At 40.6% G+C, this 24,251-nt stretch overlaps 1 protein-coding gene across 13 annotated transcripts in view; it reads right to left on the bottom strand.

Annotated features, from left to right (window-relative positions):
- The window catches only part of syngap1b (synaptic Ras GTPase activating protein 1b), a 165,695-nt gene that overhangs the window by 55,915 nt on the left and 85,529 nt on the right, over positions 1-24,251 (bottom strand). The window contains exon 1 of one of the 13 annotated variants that reach the window (XM_020041422.2): positions 104-2,256. The exons of the other annotated variants lie outside the window; for them this stretch is intronic. The gene's annotated coding sequence lies outside the window, so the exon portion shown is untranslated. Of the gene's footprint in view, positions 1-103; positions 2,257-24,251 lie in introns of those variants that run through there. 13 annotated transcript variants of the gene reach the window in all.

The raw sequence follows: 24,251 nt of genomic DNA, 5'->3' as shown, positions 1-24,251 counted from the left end.
GTTGAAACGTTGATGAAGATACATCTGAGAGCCTACAGTGTACTGCTTTTGTTTTTTCTTCACGATGGGAGATGAAACATCAGATGAGATCTTTGGTTCCTACCTAAGAAAGATGAGAGGTGTTGTGCTTTGATCCCAGACCTCTAAAGTATCTTCCGATATCCAGAGTATATTCAGCCCACGATAAAGTAGAAGCCTTTATAAGAAAAAAACGTGATATCCAACTTCGTCTTGAGTTGCCATTGTATTCCACAGGTTTGAGTGTCTGTTTGATATTGTTGTTGCTGTTGAAGTCACATTCCTTTGGCCCAAGCTTGCTGTATCTCAATGCTCCTCCACCATGCCTTGGCATTAGTGTCTATAAATATCTAAATACATTGATGTGAGTGTCTGCTGACACTGGATGTGCTTCTGATTGTGTGTCATAGCATTTGCCTGATAAGTGCATTTGTCTGGGTTGCTGTCAAGCAGGTGACAGCATCACCCGCTGAGTTCAGCATATGCAAGTTTGAGACAATGTGATGGCCATAAAGATATATTGCTCATCGGCAGTGCTTGAGGTCAATTCCCAAACAAAGATTTCAAGATGAATCAAATTGAAATACTACCAGCAAGCAAGGACGTTAGAATAATTTCTAATAAAAAAACAAATGTACAACCAAATAGCTATCTACATCTGAACACAGACATGTGAAAATTGTCCACTCTTTCAATGTAATACAAGTTCACAAATAATTGATTACCATCTAGGCGTCTTGAAATAGGAATAATTAGATAAGATCAATTCAACTTTTCATTCAAGATAAAAAATCAATTCTATTTTGGTGAAAGAAATATGAGATCTTCAAGTGCATTTAGGAGAGGGTAAATAAATAGCCTTTCTTAGTCACAGGAGGCTGTCTCATCTCAAGGTGCTGTGTCTAAATTTGAAGCAGTATACTTTAGTAAAGTGCTAATAAATAGGCCTATGTCTTTCAAGACCAGAAAATGCCACATGTAAGCTTACAGAGAAGGAATACTTTGTAGGACAGGCTACTCTTTTCCCTTGCATGAACATTAACACCAATTGTAGGCTATATGCTATCCTATGCTATGCTTGACTGAATTTGTATTTTCTCTTAAACGTCTCTTAAAGTAGCATATATGTGTAAAACTATGAGGAAACGGAAGTAAGATGTCTCCGAAGTCAACAACTGTTATAATTCCTCACGGATGTGTGGTTCATTCTTCCACCATCTCCCCCCAGCCAAGCTCTCCAGCACCGGCAGCGGTTGTTCCGCGGCGGGCAGTCGCGCTGAGAGCTCCTCTTCCCCGGCCTCTCCCTGTCCCTTTGCACCGGTGCCCTCGCCCCCAACCCTCACACAATCCTCACGTAGAGTTGCAATCCCGCGGCCGTTTCCTCGGTAACCTACAGAAGATCTACTGAGGCGGATTTCTCTCATGTTTTGGTTGTAATTGAGCAATGGTTCTTAGGGGTTGTATACCTATATTTCCAAAATGATGCTATCCACGTGGGGAAAATATATTTTCTACGAGCTCAAATTCGGAAAATTAGTGTTAGCTTAACAAATAATGGGAATACATGAATAATATTTTTTGAAACATTTTTTTTTTGCAGTAGCCGAAACAGATCAGCGCATGATATTCACAGCTGTGTGTGCCTGTGTGTCTGTGTGTGTGCGTGCGTGCGTGCGCGTGTGTGAGGTAATGCCCTGCCAGTCCTGTGTGCCAATTAGTATGCTAGTGCGCGCGTTCGGATGCGCTTCGGCGAGTTGGATATAGAGTCCTACTCCTTCCTATGCAGAAGGAAAGAATTGAAGTCATCTTTCCGCAGCCGGATGCTTTCTTAGTTCCCAGGTCGGCCGAAAATACTGAACTAGCATCAAACGAAATTCTATGTCAGCGACCGGGCAGCTTACTCTTGCAATCACGGGAAGGTCGAATCAATCTAACCATCAAAACGTAAACGTCATACAAAAAATACGAGTCGAAACTAACACGCCAAGTAAAGTGAGCTGTATCTAACAGCATAAAATAACCATTGGGATATCTCCGAATTCGATCTATTCTCCAGTTGTTAGAAATTAAAGTCCATCCTAAGGTATCCGCCTCTTTCGATGGGGGTTCTATCCAACGGTCTCTGGATGCAAGAAGATAGTGTCGCACAGGTGTAGTTGGAGCAGCACTGATGCTCTCTCTCTCTCTCTATCTATCTCTCTCTCAGTTTTGTTAAGGGAGAGGAAAGCAATGTTTAGAAATGGGGTGTGGAATCAAGTGATGGGATGTGGAATGATTTTAAGTACTAGTATTAGGCGCCTAGAATGCTCTCTCCCTCTCTATCTCTTTCGCTCGCTCTCTCTCCGCCCCCTTCATCACTCTCTTCCTGCCCCCTCACTCACACACACACACATCTGCGAGAGTGAGAGGTTCAGAGCTACAAGCGTGTGGGAGGCAGGCATGAGTATAACAATATGACTACGACACCTAAAGCTGCAACCTGCGCATGCATCTACACACACACACACTAGCAGACTCACAAGACACACCTTGGAGTAGACAACATGGTTTGAATGTAACTACCTAAACTGTCCAAGAGAGACGGAAAATTACCACAAAATAAATCACATGCACCTAAACAAATCCACAATGCTAACAAAGCACTATAAATATAACCTATGGTTCATACAGTACCTCATATTAGATATTGGTAAAAGATGCATTCTGTGACTTTTTGGCCACTGGTTGTGAACTTGGTGCTGTTCAGCCCGGAAAGGGTCCGCAAAAAGTGTGTGCTATGTCATGTACTGTATGTGCCAATTTGTGCCCCATGTCATCAAGCCCACTAGCTTTCAGCATGGAATATCATGGCTAACTGAGGTATGATAGTGATTCTACACATATATTATACACATGTAAACAACACATATACATCCAGCAAATAATGGGAGGTTTACAAAATGTATTTTAATGACAAGGTCCTGGACTGAATGTAGGAGACAATGATAGACAGAAGATATATTGCTACTTAGCATGTACAACTATTTTTTTTTATTGTAATGTTATCTAACCAGGTAGTAAAATAAAGAACCAATTCTTGTTTAAAGCGACAACTTTGGGGAGAATGTTACAGGGAGAAGCAATTAGGGTTAACTGTATTGTTCAGCTGTAACTTTGGCGGTTGGAGGATTACAACTAAGGATGTGTCAGACACTGGCCAGGTGACCTAAACACTAGGCCGCCTTGCTGGCCCAAAATCTAAGTCTATTTTGTACGTTTGCCAAATTGCTGAACCACAAATCAATAGATGAGACTTATTTATTTTCAGGACATCAGGATATAAATTACTATCCAAAATCAAACTACAAATAAATATGATGATTTCAAGTTCTGGGTAGATTGGGTTTCTGAGCCTCCGAACATGATTAAGAGTGGATCTAGTGAATATTACATTTTAAACCAGCCAGACATATTTGGTTGCTCGGAAACAACACAGCTGCTGCATGGATCATGTTAGATTTATTGTCCAAAGTGTCTGATATCCGTATGTAATATTCGTTAACACCATTCAGCTGAAAGATTTCTAATGTTAGCTGACTAACATGCAAAGAAAGTTCAAAACCAACACCAACCTTTGGGCAAACTGTTCTGTGATATGTTGTGCCCAAATTTGTTCCCATCCATGCTAAAGAGCGTTTCTCCCTTGCCAGAGGCATACCCATGGAGAAATGCAAATGAATGATATCTTGCAAGTAATGAGTTGTGATTCTCACAAAAACTGAAAAACACAAAACAATCATCCTAGATTATTTAGATAATGTAACTGAACATATATGTTGGGAATATATCAAAGAAGTTACACAATGTTTCTGAAATGCAATGAGATGGAATCTGTGATTCAAACTGCAACAATGCACACTTTCTCTGGTCGATTGAATGGCTTTTAGCTTAGCTCATAGTGTGCTGTCGGTTGGGAGAGCAGAGGGCGAGCTGGCATATTCCGTGTGCTGCTCTTTCGTGGTGCTCTACGGGGCCACATGCCTGTGAGCAGGACAGTTTACCTTGGGAACTTGATGATATGTCTACAAACAAATGTTGTGTAAATCATCACAAAAAATGAAGAAAAGTCTGAATAATCAAATGTAACCTTTATTAATACAGCAATTGTAGGAAACAGTGGTCACTGCCTGATTCTGTTATGCAACACACTGCTTGCCCAATTCACGTCCTCACCCTTGTTAAATAGGATGCTGGTGATAAGTTGACGCCCCTTTTCCAGGGAGCTAAATGACCCAACCCCCACTGGATAGGGCCACGGTGTCACTAGAGCCCCAAATCTCACCTCAGGAATACCAGGCTCGAAAGACTTGTAGCTTACCCTGTCCAAAGTTCTTCTGGTTGTGTTGCAGATCAAGATGATACCTGATGATTCCAGCTGACACCCTGATGACCATTCCCCCCCCCCCCGGGTTTTCCCTGTCCTTGTCTATCTGGTCATGATTCTGACCTGAATTGTGTTTTATAGACTATGGACACAGCCCACGTGCATTTATTAATTATTACAATTTGTACTCTAAAAATGTTCACCCTGCACAGCCATGAAGATAACTGGTCACCCCTCTGAGCCTGGTTCCTTTCTTCCAATGTTTTGGCCTCTTTTGGGTAGGTTTTCCTAGCCTCTGTGCATCAACACTGTTGTTGCTTGCTCCTTGGGTTTTCAGACTGGGTGTTTTGTAAAATAACTTTGTGACAAATGCTGATGTAAAAAGGACTTTATAAATAAATGTGATTGATTGTAAATGATCTTTTGAAGACAGATGGGCTATATACTTACAGAACAAAGAACAGATAGAAGGCTATCCTCAGGTCAAACCAGATATGTTTAGCAGATTAATGAAAACCCCATGATCTGTAAATTACTTTCACAGATGGGAGCCATAAACAAAGGCCTGTTCATTATTTTCATATGCAACCCTGTTTCCAAAAAAGTTGGAACACTGTGAAAAATTGAAATGAAAAGAGAATGCACAGATGTGCAAATCATTTAAACCTTATATTCAATAGAAAATAGTACAAACATACCAAATTAACTACATTCAGAGATTAACATTTTGAACGATCGCTTTGCTATTTTAAAAGACAATACCCGAATCCAAGAGGCGTACAAAAATATTAACTGGACGTAGTGACATCAATGCCTTCACTTCCACATTGGGGGCATCGATGATGCATGCTGAGGACATACACTAACAACATGGACGCTTATATGGAGCTTTTTCCTCCTCTAGCATCTCCATCTACTTCGGCTTGCTCCACTCCCCGTCTGCTGCCCAATGATTTGATGGTAACAAAACATAAGAAGCACGGCAGGCATGTTTTACTTCCACCACCAACTCACTGGGAACTGCATCTGTCGAACCTGTTCGAAGTTCTGGCCCAACATTCTAGGGAGCCTATCCAGCCTCTTGATGACCACCCAGCGCTGGGGACAACACCGACGCCAGAGATAATAATTGTGGGGGACTCGATTGTGCGGGATGTGGAACTACTCCCAACGGTTGGTCACTCAGGGGTATACTGCATTTCTGGAGCTCGCATGTCTGATATCAAGAAGAAACTACCGTCCCTGCTGAAAACTCCAAACGTGAGTACAATCAATAACACACGTTGGCTCTAATGACACTGCAGCCCGCCAGTCAGAGATTTTATTACAGGACTTCAGAGATCTTATCTGTGCTCTACGAAGCTCAAAAACAGACTTGTTGTTTCTGGGCCTCTTCGGGGCTACGGTAAATTTAGTAGGTTCTAGCGATCAATATCTGGCTGAAAAAGCATTGTGAGGATGAGAAGATATGTTTTATTGATCATTTTGACACTTTTTTGGTGAACCCTTCTCTTTTTAAACAAGACAGTTTACATCCTAACAACAGAGGAGCCAAAGTGCTATGAAGCAATATTCAGAACTGTTTATATAAATGACTATTTGAATTTGACCCATGCAGAAAAGATTGTCCGACCACTCATCTCTCCTCCTTTGTCTAGGTGTCTCTAGGATTCACTATATTGTGTCTACAACCAGACTCCAAAAACGACCTACATGTGTTGGTGTTAATGTCAATAATCTTGTGAACATAAGGTGTTCTACTGCTCAGAATAATTGCTTGCGAGATGTTCAGGTAAAAATGTCTCTGCTCAATTTGAGATCACTCTCTAATAAGAGTTTAATCTTACTTGATTTCATCCAGAAGTTTAACCTGGACTTTTTTTTTTGTAACAGAGACTTGGATGACAGATGGTGACCAATGCTTATTAAATTATCTCTGTCCTGCTTGATTAGAAATCTATAAGCAAGCCTAGGGTTAATGGCCGTGGAGGGGGAATAGCTGTAGTTCACAAAACCCAGTTCAAATGCCGCCCCATCACTGTGTCAGAATTCTACTCATTTGAGGTGCTTATGTTTTCTATTCAGTGCCTTGAGACAGTTTTATGTGCTGTGGTTTATCGCCCTCCAAAACCTAACTCCAGCTTCATGCCAGAATTTTCTGAATTTCCTTCCTCCCTGGTGGTGAAACATGACCATATCATGGTTGCAGGGGATTTCAATTTCCATATTGATATTCCCTCAAATATAGCAGCCACCGACTTTATAAATCTAACTGGATCATTTAACATGACACAGCATGTCTCTGGTCAGACCCACAATCATGGCCACACATTGGTTTTTAATCTTGGTCCTACCCTGAATAATCTTGTAAAATAATATATTTTTGTGTCTGATCATCTTAGTATTGTTATTAATGTCCTGATTAATGTTTTCCCCAAAAGGGAAAATCATAATATTCACTCTCGCATCATTAATTCACAGACGGCTACAAAGTTTTTAGTTATTTTTCCTAGTCATAGTGAAAACCTGTATGCCACATCTAATACTGATGTATCACTAAATAGATTCAACAAACTATGTCAAAGCACTCTTGATGAAATTGCTCCTTTTAAGTTAAAGCTTAAAACTTAAAAGTTTGCATACCCTTGGAGAATTGGTAATATATGTACCATTTGTAAAGAAAACATGAGTGAGCAGGAAAAACACGTCTTTTATTTCTTATGGGATTCATATTCAACTGTAGGTTATAACAGAATGGCACAATCATAAAACAAAACATGGCAACAAATACTATTTTTTTATTACGAAAGTCTGCATACCCTTAGTTCTTAATACTGTGTATTGCCCTCTTTAGCATCAATGACATCAATGACAGCGTGCAGTCTTTTGTAATAGTTCTCTATGAGGCCCCGAATTCTTGCAGGTGGTATAGCTGGCCATTCGACTTGGCAAAATGCCTCCAGGTTATGCAAAGTCTTAAGAGCTCACCCCCAAAAAATCAGTGAGCGACCACCATGCTTCACAGGGGGATGGTATTCTTTTCACAACAGGCCTTGTTGACCCCTCTCCATAGGGCTTATGGTTGTGACCATAAAGCTCTATTTTGGTATCGTCACTCCAAATGACAGTGTGCCAGAAGCTGTGAGGCGTGTCAAGGTGTTGTCGGGCATATTGTAATCGGGCCTTTTTGTGGCATTAGCGCAGTAAAGACTTTCTGGCAACTCGACCATGCAGCTCATTTTTGTTCAAGGATCATCGTATTGTGCTCCTTGAAACAACCACACCGTCTTTTTCCAGAGCAGCCTTTATTTCTCCTGAGGTTACCTGTGGGTTTTTCTTTGTATCCCAAACAATTCTTCTGGCAGTTTTGTTTGAAATCTTTCTTTGTCTACCTGACCATGGCTTGGTATCAAGAGATTTTCCGCAATTTAAAAAGCCACAGGTGTGGGAAATTCACATTTAATTTCCATTTTAACCTGTGTGTGTCACCTTGTGTGTCTGTAACAAGGCCAAACATTCAAGGGTATGTAAACTTTTGATCAGGGCCATTTGGGTGATTTCTGTTATCATTATGGTTTAAAAAGAAGCCAAACAGCTATGTGATAATAAATGGCTTCATATGTTCACTATCCTCAAATAAAATAAATGTGTTTCATATTTTCAAAATCAACGCCAACATTTCACTATTTCTGCCAGGGTATGCAAACTTATGAGCACAACTGCAGGTCAAGGCTTGAATCTAAACATTACCTATGGTTAGATGAGAACATACAAAACCTTATGAAGACATGTATAAAAGCAGAACAAAAATGGACTAAACTACATGTCCATCACATCAATATGAAGGAGCTTGCTATTAACTTACAATAAGGCAATTAAGGATGTGAAGGCTTGGTATTTCTCTGGCTTCATTGCAGCAAACTGTCACAACCCAAAGTTCTCATTTAGAATTATAGACTGTCTTGTTAATCCAGCCCCAGTCAAACACTCAACTACAGCAGACCGTGAAAAGTTCTTAACCTTTTTTAATCAGAATATTGGTAATATTAGATCTATGATAAACCATACTCTGCCCCATATTGAAGTTCTGTACCCCTGTCTAAACGTATTTAACTCTTTTACTCCAATTGTTTTAGAAGACCTTTTAGATATCACATATCATCTAAAACCCTCCTGTTGCCCTCTGGACATTACACCACCCAGAGTGCTTGAAGAGATTATTGGAACAGTAGGCCCTGAAATACTCTCCATTATAAACAGTTCTCTCCACACAGGTTGTGTCCCTGAATATTCTGAGTCAGCATGTGTTCAGCATCTTCTTAAAATCTTGACACCTCTGTTTTTAAAAACTACTTCCAAGCCAGTTTCCAAGCTACCAGAATTTTAGAAAAAGATGTAGCAAAGCAACTTTTCCAGGTGGTGGAACGCAATCTTATTTGTGAGAAATTCCAGTCAGGCTTTCGTCAGAAATTCAGTAGTGAAACTGTTCTTGTCAAGGTTACAAATGACTTGTTGTTGAATGCTGTTGACTTTGGAGAATGTTCAATCTTGTTGTTACTGGATCTTAGTGCAGCTTTTGACACATTTTTATTGACAGACTTGGAAATTGGGTTGGGATCTCTGGGATTGCACTAAATTTGTTCAAGTCGTATATGTCAAATAGAGCATTTGTAGTGTCCATTAACAATTACACGTCTTCCTCTGTGCCCATCATATGTGGTGTTTCCGCGGGTTCCATCCTGGGGCCAATCCTGTTTTCTCTGTATATACTTCCATTAGGTAGTATAATTCGTCAGCATGACATTACTTTTCATTGCTATGCAGATGATACGCAGTTGTATTGATTTCAGATGATGTTCGGATGGCTCTAGGATTGCTAGAAAAATGTCCTGATTAATGTTTTATCTTTTGAGGATTATACATATACAATAAGTCCCTAGGTAAACTCCAAGTTGTATAGAATTCAGCTGCCAGACTTCTTACAAGCACTAAATCAAGGTCTCATTTAACCCCAGTGTTGGCAGCTCTAGATTGGTTACCAGTGAATTTCAGAGTAGATTTTAAAATTCTACTTATCACTTTTAAGGCACTACATGGTCTGGCACCTTATTAAATTAGTGACATTCTCAACCTATACTGCACTGTTAAGCCTCTCAGATCAACTGAAAAAGGACTTCTGGCTGTCCCAGAGTCTAGACTGAAAACTAAAAAGAACCGGGCCTTTGCTGTATGGGCCCCAAGACTCTGGAACAGCCTACATTACCACAGAATGTCAGAGACGCTACGTCAGTGCATTCTTTTAAATCTTATGTAAAAACTCATTTTTATAACATGGCTTTTATGAATATATTATCATTGGGTTTTTATATTTTGTTTATTCTTTTTACTTCCTTAATAAAATAATATATATATATATATATATATATATATATATATATATATATATATATAATATGTACAGTGGGGAGAACAAGTATTTGATACACTGCCGGTTTTGCAGGTTTTCCCACTTACAAAACATGTAGAAGTCTGTCATTTTTATCATAGTTACTCTTCAACTGTGGGTGACGAAATCTAAAACATAAATCCAGAAAATAACATCGTATAATTTTTAAGTAGAAAAGCATCCCCAAAGAATGATGTTTCCACCGGTTGGGATGGTGTTCTTGGGGTTGTACTCATCCTTCTTCTTCCTCCAAACACGGCGAGTGGAGTTTAGACCAAAAAGCTCTATTTTTGTCTCATCAGACCATATTACCTTCTCCCATTCCTCCTCTGGATCATCCAGATGGTCATTGGTAAACTTCAGACGGGCCTGGACATGTGCTGGCTTGAGCAGGGGAACCTTGCGTGCGATGCATGATTTTAATCCATGACGGCGTAGTGTGTTACAAATGGTTTTCTTTGAGACTGTGGTCCCAGCTCTTTTCAGGTCATTGACCAGGTCCTGCCATGTAGTTCTGGGCTGATCGCTCACCTTCCTCATGATCATTGATGCCCCATGATGTGAGATCTTGCATGGAGCCCCAGACCGAGGGAGATTGACCGTCATTTGAACTTCTTCCATTTTCTAATAATTGCACCAACAGTTGTTGCCTTCCCACCAAGCTGCTTGCCTATTGTCCTGTAGCCCATCCCAGCTGTGTGCAGGTCTACAATTTTATCCCTGATGTCTTTACACAGCTCTCTGGTCTTAGCCATTGTGGAGAGGTTGGAGTCTGTTTGATTGAGTGTGTGGACAAGTGTCTTTTATTCAGGTAACGAGTTCAAACAGGTGCAGTTAATTCAGGTAATGAGTGGAGAACAGGAGGGCTTCTTAAAGAAAAACGAACAGGTCTGTGAGAGCCGGAATTCTTACTGGTTGGTAGGTGATCAAATACTTATATCATGCAATAAAATGCAAATTAATTATTTAAAAATCATTCAATGTGATTTTCTTGATTTTTGTTTTAGATTCTGTCTCTCACAGTTGAAGTGTATCCAATGATAAAAATAGACCTATACATGCTTTGGAAGTGAGAAAACCTGCAAAATCGGCAGTGTATCAAATACTTCTCCCCACTGTACCTATTTTGCTCCTTCAGGTAACATGGGTTATGAACCGAAACTAGTTAGTTATGGCTGAAAAGGCCTTTTATCAAGTTAAATGGTCCAACTCATTTTTTGTCTTATAGAGTTTAAATGTTGGGAGATGGATTCATAAAATAGATCTAACTTAAATACAGAAGCTGCAAAATAAATCAGGATCATTGTTGTCCGGTTATTGTTTTTTTTGGTTATGAATGTCTGTTCCTTTCTCCTTTCGCCCACTCTTCAACGCTTTAGGCTATGAACAAGTCATGAAAGGCAGATGATAGACACAGCTCTAGTATACAAGGGGATATCTTTGTTTAGTCTTTATGGCTGAGTTATACGACCTTTAAGAATCAATGACTTAAAACAGTTTGATTTTCTTTTTCTTTTAGTGGAATTGAATCATACTGACAGAAAATATATGTTAAGCTATTCACCTCTGTAGATGCCAGACCATTACTTTTCACTAACAGTCGTAAATTCTACACACATACTTAAATAGTTCAAAACTGATTTGAGCTATTACAGGGAAAAAGGCTGCAAAACCTGGGTTTAAACCAGCCTCCCTCGCAGCTATGTAAGCCCAGTGCTTACCCATTAAAGGGAACTTCACCCATTTTTACATGTGACCTTGGGATTCAAAACTATCTCAAACAACACAAGCCAGGTGATATAATAAAATCTCTCATAATTAGTCAGATGCAACACTTCTGTGTTGAAAGCAGATAGATACAGCTCTGGAAAAAATTAAGAGACCACCGCACCTTTTTCTTTCCTTTCCAAAAAAGTTGAAAAGGAAGGTATTGTGTGAGGAACAGAAGGAAAGGAAAAAAAAAGGTGCAGTGGTCTCTTAATTTTTTTCCAGAGCTGTATGTGATAGGCTTTTTTTGCACAACTAAGTACAGGTCAAAACAATGTTGTATGGCCTGATTCCCATGGATGGTTAAATGCTATACAACTACAACCCAGTCCTGGTTTCACGGACCACTGACCTTGATTCTTTTGTCCAGGACTAGGCTTAATCTGTGTCCATGCAACTGGCCCCCAGAATCCAGTATTCTACCTGTTCTGCGTGGGGCTGTCCTGCTACATTTGAATGTAACCATCCCTGAAACCTGTCACCACTATAATCATTAATGTAGTATGTAAAAGCCAATAACTTATTGTGTCAAAACAATGCTGTGTCAAATGCATTTGTGTCTGCTCCTTTCTTGTATTTTTTTTATGTACTAAATCCACTGATTATTTATGAATTCCTCTCACCTGGTTGCCTGTCTTAATATGAAACCAGTTGGTTTTCTAACCACGGCACTCAGCTTTACGTGGAGTAAATTTAACACCTTTACCGTGAATTATACTACTCCTGTGCTGATTGAAACCCAAGAGATAAAAAGAGCTTTAAAGCTTCTGCGTGTCAGTTTTCAGTTTGTTGTGTAACATCTCATAACTGACTGTCCACAACAGTTCTTGGACTGGTTTATAAATCATTGACTCCTACAGTAGATTTAGCCTTTACTATAAAAAAAAACCAGCCAGCCTATGTTTAGACAATTGCTATCCTCCAGCCCAACATAAGGAACAGAAAATAGGTATTAAAATGGAGCTAGGTCTACATATCCCCTGTTACATAACAACAGCAGAATGAATCTTAAAGACTGACTGGATTATACTTGGTTTATATTCTCACTTTTTCAGAGAAGAGCATTTTGTGTTTTTTGTTAATATAGTAATGGACAGTAGGAAATTATCATTAGCTACATTTGTATAAAAGATATATGCTAGCTATCTAAAATATGATGGAATCAGCTACTGATACATAATTTAGCCAGTTAGCCAACAATGTGAATTAAGGGAAGTTTCATGGGTTCGTAATGCATTCACTAACATAACGACAGGGAGAAAGAAAATACCTGAATTTACAGAGGACACTGCATATCAGTGATGTTGTGTCATGTCATTCATCAGACTACAGAGTTGATTTGTTTCAGTGCTGCAGCTTTGATATTTTCCAGAAGGTAATGTTACCTATTTTACAGATGGTAATGTTACCTACAGAACCCAGGTCAGGAACTGCCACAAAAGCCACAAAGCCATTATATGGTCCAGTTTTAAAGTAGAATCTCTATTTGAAAGTGATTGGGACCTCTTTCTTATTGTATTTTGAAGACCCACAAATGGTGGTAATTCGCAACTCTGTTTCTGATTATTGACTAATTAACTCAAACTGTACGATGCAAGGTTACGTTATGTCATTGTGTTTTTAATTACTGCACAGGCAGACTTACGGCTAAGCTTAGACTAACCCTAATGCTAAACCAATGACCTAGTATAAGCACCACCTTGGCCCAGTCTTTATACCTCAAAATAACTTGTGGTAAAATAACCAACTAAAAAAACACAGAACTAATGCTGCTTGTTAGCTCACGCATCCCACTCTTTCCTGGAAGAGTCTCGGATATACATGCTGAGTTTGCCTGCGGGAGATTGCAAATGGCCTAATTCATACTCATAGAGAAAAGGCTCTAACAATAATGGGACTGGTACAGAATACAACAAAGAATTTGATTATTTACCAGACTAAGACATTATCCCCTTCCATTACCACTTTATGCCTTTTATTATGTGCAAGCAAGTTTTCATTACATGGTTTGGTCAGCGGCCGACCAGCATAATCGTGGTGGTGTATTGAAAAGGTTAGTGCTATCTGGGATTCTTGGTAAATCCCTGTGCTGTGCATGCATTCACATCACCCAATCACAATTCAATATATGACTCCTAAGCTTTACATAGATTGAAAGCTAATTCAAATGTTTTTCAAGGAGCTACCTTTCCTGGCATAGTTAGCTTAGATAACATGTTTGATGTTTAAATTAGTAGTTAAATATATTCAGTTTGAAGCTGAAAGTAATACTCATAGAGCATCTCATACTATTTTAAATATCAACAACTAGTGACAGTAATTTCCACAAACATTTCAGTGGCGTCAGTTCAGGTGAATCTAGAGTATGGCAATGTTGCTGGTTGGTGGAGAGGTGGGTTGGGTGGAGGTTACACATTATGTTTTAGGCGTTAATTACTCAGAATTACAACAGGTAATTTCAACTGAAATAATGACATCCAGCCCCTTAATTGTTGCTCTCCACATTAACAAAATTGACATCTCAAATATTAACCAATACAATGAATTTTTGGTGGAAGCCATAGAGCAGTCTGCATCAATGTGATCTAGCCTACTCCACAAGCTCTCCTGACAAATCGTATAAACCCTCAGTAGAGTGTGGTGAGGACTGTGGCTGGGAGGGCTTACATCCAAGTCTGATTTCACCATACATACAGCAGAGAGCTGCAACAACTGTGTGACGGTAAAATACTAAAACACAGTTTATCACATGTTTTGCAACAAACTCCAAATCCTTTCACATTTGGTTTACAATTATTCAAATGATCAAAACTGAAATGCATTTCAAATGTCAAAAGGGGCATAAACTGTATGGACAAAGGTATGCTGAGTCTTAATCAAAATATAAATAACTACACCTTTTAATGAAATTAAATACAAAGCCACTGAGGTATAGAAAGATTTTTAAAATGTTTATATACGGAAATGATAAACAAAGCAATATATTCTCACCGAACGGCTGATCAGCAAATGCAAACAGTGAAATGTAAAACAGATTTCATACATTCCTAAATGAGATTGCATTGCAATAAACACTCATCAAAAGCTATCCAACAAATGCACAACATGGGGACACACACAGATAACACTCAGTATATTGGAAACAGTCATATAGTTTGGTGGTTCTCAAACCTCGTTCTCAAACCTCATCTGGGGACACGCGGAATCTTCTTAACCAATTATCAAGCCCTTGACCATATAGGTGAGCTAGTTCAAGGCTAAAACAAAATAGTTTGATGTCTGGGCGTTTCCTGGAGAGGTTTGAGAATGGAAACAGATTAATACAGATATATTCCTGTCTGCGTTTCTGACTTCTACACCTGTTAGCTAACCTATGAAGTTGACAAAAGCCCAGTTCAGAGGTAGCATGGTCCTTTTTTAATTGCTTAACGGATTTATGAACAGTTTGTTACCTCTGCCTACTGTAATTTTTGTATTGCATTCATTTGACATTAAGATGGGGACACCGCAATAATACACATTTACAACAGGCCTAGCCATTATTAAGTAAAAACATTCATAATTATTTACAAAAGTTCTCAATGCGACATGACTTGCACAGCTGTGCTGTGGTTGTAGCTGACCAACTGTTTCACCAACTGTTGTGGAAACATTATTTTAATAGCAGGACACTACATTATCCCGCTGAAGTGTATGAAGGTTGAGCATGAGTGGATTAGACATTGTGGTAGTCATGTGAATTGATTTTCTTTTTTGGCCTAAGACTAATCCATACGTCTTAGTAATAACATTGTATTTTGTTTCACAGTACATCAAAGCACAAATTATGATACTCATTCCCAACCAACAGCTACAGTATTTAAAAAGAATTCTCTGTCATTTAAGACATCTCCAGGGAGGACACTTCACAGTATATATAAAGCAATCTGCATTTTCAAAGGGGTAAATGGTGACTTCGGTTTCCATGACAACTGTAAGCTTGCACCAACTATTTAACCCATTGTATTACAGACGGTACTAACTCACTAAGCTATAAGAATCACATCCCCCCAAAACCATTGCAAAGTGCAAAGATGAGTGGAATTAAGTATTGCAGAAAAATGTATTACAACAACAAATGCCCCTCACACACACAAACACACACACGCATACACACACACACACACATACACTTCCTCTCCTTCACTCTCTCCCTTATTCTCTCTTGCAATCTCTGGCTGTCTGTGTTTCTGCTCTATAATTATTTCCATGGTTACCATTAGCAGTGTCATCCCGGGGCTGACTTACTATCAGAGGAATCGTTCCATCTTTTTCACTCTCACATACTCTTTCTTTTCAAATCCCATGCGTACCCCTAATGTCTAATCCCTTTCTCTGTCCTTCTCGCCCCATCAGAACTCACATGATTTTGTCTGCTTACTTAGGAACAACTTGTGCTATGGTGTGCATTTGAGGAAATCGGAGGGAAGTGCTCCAAAATTCGAACCAACCGTCTTGTGCTTTACACAGGGACGGGGAGAAGACCCAAGCATTGTTTATCTTCCCCCCGACAGCAACAAGGCAGCCTCTGCACACGACTGAAAGCCTCACTGTCTCATTTAACCACCATAGGCCACCTCCCTGGGAACATGGAGGAGCACAAGCAGACTGACCTGCAGAAGGACCTCAAAGAGGCACAGAGCGGAGTTATAATTCAACGGCTCCAACGTGGCAGCAGGGAATTCAGACAACCACAGAATATAAAGGGACCAATACTGTGGACACTGACGCCTCGCTGCCCAGATATTTGTGGTGGCAAACAAACTCTGAACCTTGTAGTCATGAAGATAATTCATTTTTGACCGCAGGCATTTTTCAAAAACTGCATTTCTCAGGACATCACAAGGCTGCCTTCCTGACCCTGAATTGGCTGAAGAACATTATCTTCTTTTTTTATATCTTTTGCAGACAAACAAGAAATCCATGGTTCTTTACAGAACTTTCAACTCTCATTATGATAATAGATCAGGTCTGCAAGAAGGCTACAAATCCAGACTCTGTAGCGGTTTGGCTGCTTTTTGGTCATTTCAGAAATACGTAGATGTACATAGATGAGTTAAGAGATGAAGATTCTCCAGATCCTATTAAAGAATACATACAGATAATAAAGGACTCTGCGAATATGAAAAGAGGAAGAGAAAACAACAGAAAGAGTAATCAGATACAAGCAGTGATATCCAGATTCCTGAAGGGGTAGAAAGGGATAGAATGAAAAGCAAGTGTCTCTTCCCCCAATCAGGCCTCATTAAGTGGAGAATAGAAGGGCCCCAGAAAAGAAGCTCTGGCCAGCACAGGAAGAAGGAAATTGACAAGCGGTCAATGAAAAAATAAATCACCAACCAATTAAGGGCTGGATTCAAACTCACACCGAAAATCTAAGTAAACAATTGAACAGTGGCATCAGTGCCTTCAACATCCAGGAACTGCCTACACACTCTGGTCATATTGTCCTGCACCAGGAGGAACCCAGGGCCCACTGCACCAGCATAAGGTCTAACGATGGGTCTGATGATTTCATCCTGATACCTAACAGCAGTCAGGGTATTGTTGGCTAGCACATGGAGGTCTCTGTGGCCCCTCCAAGTATATGCCTCCCCAGACCATCATTGACACATCGCCAAACCGATAATGCAGGATGATGTTACAGGCAGCATAACATTCACCATGGCATCTCCTGACTCTTTCACGTCTGTCACATGTGCACAGGGTGAACCTGCTCTCATCTGTGAAGAGAACGGGGCGCCAATGGTAGAATTGCCAATTCTGGTGTTCTCTGGCGAATGCCAATCGCGCTACATGGTGCTGGGCTGTGACCACATGTCCCACTAGAGGATGTCGGGCCCTCATGCCACCCTCATGGAGTCTGTTTCTGACAGTTTGGTCAGAAACATGCACACCAGTAGCCAGCTGGAGGTCATTTTGTAGGGCTCTGGCAGTGCTCCTCTTGTTCCTCCTCATACAAAGGAGCAGATACCGGTCCTGCTGCAGGGTTGATGTCCTTGTATGCCCTTCTGTCCAGCTCTCCTCGTGTAACAGTCCATCTCCTGGTCACCTGGTGCCATCCTGGAGGAGATGAACTACCTGTGCAACTTGAATGGGCTGCAGGTACCGCCTCATGCAACCAGTAGTGACAAGGACACTAGCAAAACTAGAGAAGAATCAGTCAGGAAGGATAAGGAGAGAGCAGTTGTCTGTGGTCACCACCTGCAAAACCATTCCCTTTTTGGGGGTTGTCTTACAGTTGCCTCTCCAGTGCCCCTGTTGTCACTTTTATTTGCACCAAAGCAGGTGACACTGATTCACAATCACTTATACTTCTTAACAGGACAGATTGATATCCCTGAAGTTTAATTGAATTATTTCGTGATGATTACGTGTTCCTTTAATTTTTGGAGCAGTGTATATACAGCTCTGGAAAAAATTAAGAGACCACTCCTAATTTACCTTAAATCAGCATCTCTACATGTATGGCAGCCATTCCATTCCAGTGTCTGTTAAATTCCAACACAGGCACACCTCATTATAATTAATGAGGTACTGATTAGGTGATTACCTGAACCAAATATAATTTAACAAGGACAAGTATAAAAACCACTGCTGTGGTCATCACTATCCTCTTGCAATAGAAAATGACTGTCCACTGACCAAGATGACCGTCAACTCATTTGAATATCACTCAACAACCGTAAGATGACCGTAGGATCAAGTGACCGACAAAAAGATTGGCAAACAGCAGCTGGGGTGAAGTGCACGGTGAGGATGGTTCGAAACAGGCTCCTAGGGGCAGGGCTGAGTACGTGCAAAGCTAGAAAAAAAAGCCCACAAGGATTGGACGGTAGAGGAATGGAGTAAGGTCATCTTCTCTGACAAGTCACATTTTCAGCTTTGCCCAACACCTTGTCGTCTAATGGTTACACGGAGACCTGGAGAGGCCTACAAGCCACAGTGTCTCACACCCACTGTGAAATTTGGTGGAGGATCAGTGATGGTCTGGGGATGTTTCAGCAAGGCTGGAATCTGGGAGATTTGTCTTTGTGAAGGATGCACGAATCAAGCAAAGTACAAGGTTATCTTGGAAGAACACCTGCTTCCTTCTGCTCTGACAATGTTCCCCAACTCTGACAATGGTTTTTTCCAGCAGGACAATGCTCCATGCCACACAGCCAAGTCAATCAAGCTGTGGATGGAGGACCAGCTGATCAAGGCCCTGTCATGGCCTGCCCAATCTCCAGACCTGAACCCCATTAAAAACCTCTGGAATTTGATCAAGAGGAAGATGGATGGTCACAAGCCATCAAACAAATCCAAGCTACTTGAATTTCTGTGCCAGGAGTGGCATAAAGTCACCCAACAGCAATGTGACAGACTGGTGGAGAGCATGCCAAGATGCATGAAAGTTGTGATTAAAAATCAGGGTTATTCCACCAAATATTTATTTCTGAACTCTTCCTAAATTAAAATATTAGTATTTTGTTGTTGAAAATTGAATATGAATTTGTTTTCTTTGCATTATTTGAGGTCTGAAAACAATGCGTTTTTTTGTGGTTATTTTGACCAGTTGAAATCGTTAAATAGAAATGCAAAGCAAATTAAATCGTAGGGCTTTGGCAGTGCTCCTTCTGTTCCTCCTCACACAATGGAGCAGATACCGGAGAAATAGATTATATCAAACAAGGACACACTTGAAGCATGCACAGTGCCCCCTGGCTAGAAGGAGCGCCAAGGCTGAGGTGTAAACTCAATGTAAACAGAATTTAGGCAATGATGGACACGGGCAAGATGGAAAATAGGAATGTATTTGTCTACAGCACGCTGTGATGGCAATTCCATCGACAGGAACTCTTAAAGGAGTAAGTACAGAGACAAAATTGTCTTGGCACAATTAGCAGTTTATTTACAAAATAATCCTGAACAGTCAGTATTTATTACAGTTAAAAAGGGTGTGGTAATTTGCTGCACAGCTGACCTAACTCAATGGAACACATTCCCTTTGTTCTATTACTACCTAGGGTAACCTCTTCAACTCTGAAGAGGACAGACAATAGATGCTCTGATGAGTTATACAGATGGGCAGATTAACGAGTAACCCTATAATGTGCCGATACCAGTTAATGATGCCCCCTAGGCAAATACCAGATCCCCCACTCCTACATTCCTAAGGAACAAAGGACAGATACCCTTACTGGTTTAGGCAGATGAACAGATGGTCAGAGTACCTAGTGATCCTGTGGTATTATGCATACTTGTGTGTCACAATCAAAAACCAGAGCTACATACCAGGTAATAGAAAAGCAGACATTTCTCAAATGCACATCAAGAATTTCCATAAAAAACGCACACACGCAAACACACAGACAAGCAGGACACATAAACATGGAGAATTACAGTGCAGGATACACAACACATTCCCACATAAGCCCACACATTCATTTACATGTACAGAGATTTGCAGGATGTTCATACACCTTCTGTAACTACATACTAGACGGTTTTCCAGAACACATATACCTACTGTACACACATACACACACACACACACACGTATACATATATACGTATATATGTATATAGGCTTGACACACTTAACAACATCCAACAGTATACACAACCATATGGTGTTGATGCCCATCTACCCCATCCGTTATTCCTCTACAGCTCACTGTCAGAATCAGTCCCTACTAGCTGCACATACTGCAGTGGAGCCTGTAGGTGACAGAGAGTCAGAATGGGAGCGTTGGCCTGACAACACCAGCATTTCTTTCTGTAGATCCACGTGCCTCCAGAGCTCAAGCACATGGCTGTGCAAACATTCAATTAAGAACCAGACTGGTACATCTGGAGAGCCCGCTAAAGGCATTGTACTGCATGTGTGAGAACAGACCCAGAGAGCCGAGGGACAGAGAGAACAGATACAATGCACAGGTTATAGGGGCTTTGAGATAAAGGTGTTAGAGATAGACAGAGTGGGCAGAGAGAGAATCAGAGAGAGAGAATGAGAAACCGACAAAAACAGACACAGATAGGGAAAGACAGAGATAGAAAGACTTGGAGGGAAACCGAATGATACAGTCAAAGAGACACAAGGAGACAGAAAGCTCTAACACTAAGTTACACTAAATGAGGACAAGTTCGTTTTCATAACGGCAATTCTGTGCCCACCACAACTATTGGCACCTTTGGTAGAGATGAGCAAAAAGGTCATGAAAAAATGTAATTGTTATTTGTTTATTTATTACACTCAAAACAGGAGAGAACTCTAACCTCTAATTGGGGTAAAAATGTCCAAAGAAACTCTTTACCAATTAATGATCACATTATTTGAAAATTATTCAAAAAAAAATGTTTTAGCACCCTGTATTTAGTACATGGTGCACCCTGCCCTGGCCGAGACAGCAGCTCTGAGTCTTCTCCACTAATGTCTGATGATGTGGGAGAACACAAAGCAATGGATCTGAGACCATTCATCCATGCAGAATCTCACCATGTCCTTCATAGTCCTTATTCCTCTGTTATGGACTCCTCCTCAGCTCTCCCACAGGTCTTCAGTGGGGTTTTGTTCAAGGCACTGGAATGGCCATTGCAAAAGCTCCCTTCTCTAATCAGTAAGACATTTTTGTGTGGATCTGGAGGAATGTTTTGGATCGATGAACCATTTTTAGCATTCTGGCGGAGGCAGACCAATTAAGTACTAAAATGTCCTGTTACCTGACGATCTATAATGCTATGTAGAGTGCATGAGGAAAGCATTCAGACTCAATCACTTTCTCTACAACTGATTTAAAAAAGCTAACAATCTACAAACTTGTGTATTTAGAAATGTATGCTAATTTATAGAAAATGTTGAAATGTCTAATGACAAATGACAAATTGATCATCCGATGCATCCTGTGGTGTCTCAAGAACTTGATAAGAATTTTGGTATAGCCAAGACTCTTCCCAAAGTTGGCCGTCAAACCAAACTAAATAGGCAAGAAAAGCTTTAGTCAGGGAGGTGACCAAGAACACAATTGCCCCTCTCAAAAGAGCTTTAGAGTTTCTCTGCAGAGATAGGAGTACCTGCCAAAAGGACAACCATTTCTTCAGCACTCCTATAAATCAGGCCATTGTGAGAGAGTGGCTAGAGAGAGTAACTCGTGAGTAAAACATTTTTTATACCATTATAACAAGCCATCTGGAGTTAGTCAAATGGCTCCTAAAGAACTGAGGGCATGAGGAAAAAGATTCTTGACAATGGGAAAATACTTTGATTTGATTTGGTTCATAAGAATTTCTACAGTTGCGAATAATAGTGTCAAATGTTTTTGAGACAAATATGTAACTGTTAGTTGTTTCTTTGTAACAAACATTAACTCAAAGGTAAGATTGTTGCTGCATACAGTGGATATAAAAAGTATACACACCTCTGTTAAAATGCCAGGTTTTTGTCATCTAAAAGAATGAAACAAAGATAAATTATGTAAGAACTTTTTCCACTTTTAATGTGACCTATAATGTGAACAATTCAATTGAAAAACAAACTGAAATCTTCGAGGGGGAAAAATGGAAAATCCTTACAATAACCTGGTTGCATAAGTGTGCACACCCTCTTATAACTTGTGATGTGGCTGTGTTCAGAATTAACCAATCACATTTAAACACATAAATAGAAGTAAATACACACCTGCCATCATTTAAAGTGACTCTGATTAATCACTAATAAAGTTCAGCTGTTCTAGTAGGATTTTCCTGACATTTCCTTAGTTGCATCTCAGAGCAAAAGCCATGGTCCGCAGAGACCTTCCAAAGCATCAGAGGGATCTCATTGTTGAAAGATATCAGAAGGGTACAAAATAATTTCCAAAGCATTTGATATACCATGGAACATAGTGAAGACAGTCATCATCAAGTGGAGATAAGATGGCACAAAAGAGACATTACCAAGAACTGGACATCCCTCCAAAATTTATGAAAACTGCATGAATTTCTGGCAAGTACTGGCTGAGTGCTAAATGGGATAACAATCTTCTGTATTCTTCATATGAATGGGCTATGGGGTAGGGTGGCAAGACGGAAGTATTTTCTTACAAAAAAAAAACTCCAAGCCCAGCTGAAGTTTGCAAAAATAAAAATCAAGTCTCCCAAAAGCATGTTGGAAAATGTGTTATGGTCTGATGAAATGAATCTTTTGGCCATAATTCCAAAAGGTATGTTTGGCACAAAAACAACACTGCACATCACCCAAAGAACACCATACCCACAGTGAAGCATGATGGTGGCAAGTCAAAGGTATGCTTTGGTAATCCTCAAGGCTCGGTTCTGGGCCCATTATTGTTCTCACTATATATGCTCCCTCTGGGCGATGTAATCCGAAATCACAATGTAAACTTTCACTGTTACGCCCGGTGACACACATTTATATATTTCAATGAAGCATGGAGAAGCCCCTAAATTAGCTACTTTGGAAGCATGCATTTCAGATATTAGGAAGTGGATGACAGAGAATTTCTTGCTCTTAAACTCAAGGAAAACAGAAATGCTTGTTTTAGGACCCAAGAAACAAAGAGTGTTATTAGCAGATCTCACAGTGAACTTCAACGGCTGCATGGTCGTATCCCAAAAAACTGTAAAAAACCTTGGCGTTACACTTGACCCTGACCTCTCCTTTGAAGAACAAAGTGAGGGAAGGATGGAACGGGAGATTGACAGACGGATCGGTGCAGCTTTCTGCAGTAATGCAGTCGATGTATCGGTCTGTCGTGGTGAAGAAAGAGCTGAGCCGCAAGGCGAAGCTCTCGATTTACCAGTCAATCTACGTTCCTACTCTCACCTATGGTCATGAGCTTTGGGTCATGACCGAAAGGACAAGATCCCGGATACAGGCGGCCGAAATGAGCTTTCTCCGCAGGGTGGCCGGGCGATCCCTTAGAGATAGGGTGAGAAGCTCGGTCACCCGGGAGGAGCTCAGAGTAGAGCCGCTGCTCCTCCACATCGAGAGGGGTCAGCTGAGGTGGCTTGGGCATCTTTTTCGGATGCCTCCGGAACGCCTTCCTGGGAAGGTGTTCCGGTCCCGTCCCACCGGGAGGAGACCCCGGGGAAGACCTAGGACACGCTGGAGGGACTATGTCTCCCGGCTGGCCTGGGAACGCCTCGGTGTCCCCCCGGAAGAGCTGGAGGAAGTGTCTGGGGAGAGGGAAGTCTGGGCATCCCTGCTTAGACTGCTGCCCCCGCGACCCGGCCCCGGATAAGCTGAAGAAGATGGTATGGTATGGTATAAAATATGTCTCAAGAGTTGCTTATTTTCATCTTCGAAACATTGTAAAAATTAGAAACTTTCTATCAAAAACTGATGCAGAAAAATGTATCCATGCTTTTGTTACTTCTAGACTAGATTACTGCAATGCTCTTCTCTCTGGTTATCCAGACAAATTAATAAATAAACTTCAATTAGTGCTGCACACGGCTGCTAGAATCCTAACTAGAACAAAAAAATTTGAACACATTACTCCTGTCCTAGCGTCCTTAAACTGGCTGCCTGTTTGGGTTAGGGCTGATTTTAAGGTTTTACTCTTAACCTATAAATCAATACATGGACTTGCTCCTACTTACCTTGCTGAAATCCAGCCATACATACCTACACGT

This window comes from Esox lucius, chromosome 20 (genome assembly GCF_011004845.1).
Source record: "Esox lucius isolate fEsoLuc1 chromosome 20, fEsoLuc1.pri, whole genome shotgun sequence".
NCBI lineage: Eukaryota > Metazoa > Chordata > Actinopteri > Esociformes > Esocidae > Esox > Esox lucius.
The sequence above is the reverse complement of the archived record's forward strand: the minus strand, read 5'-3'. Positions and strand labels throughout refer to the sequence as shown.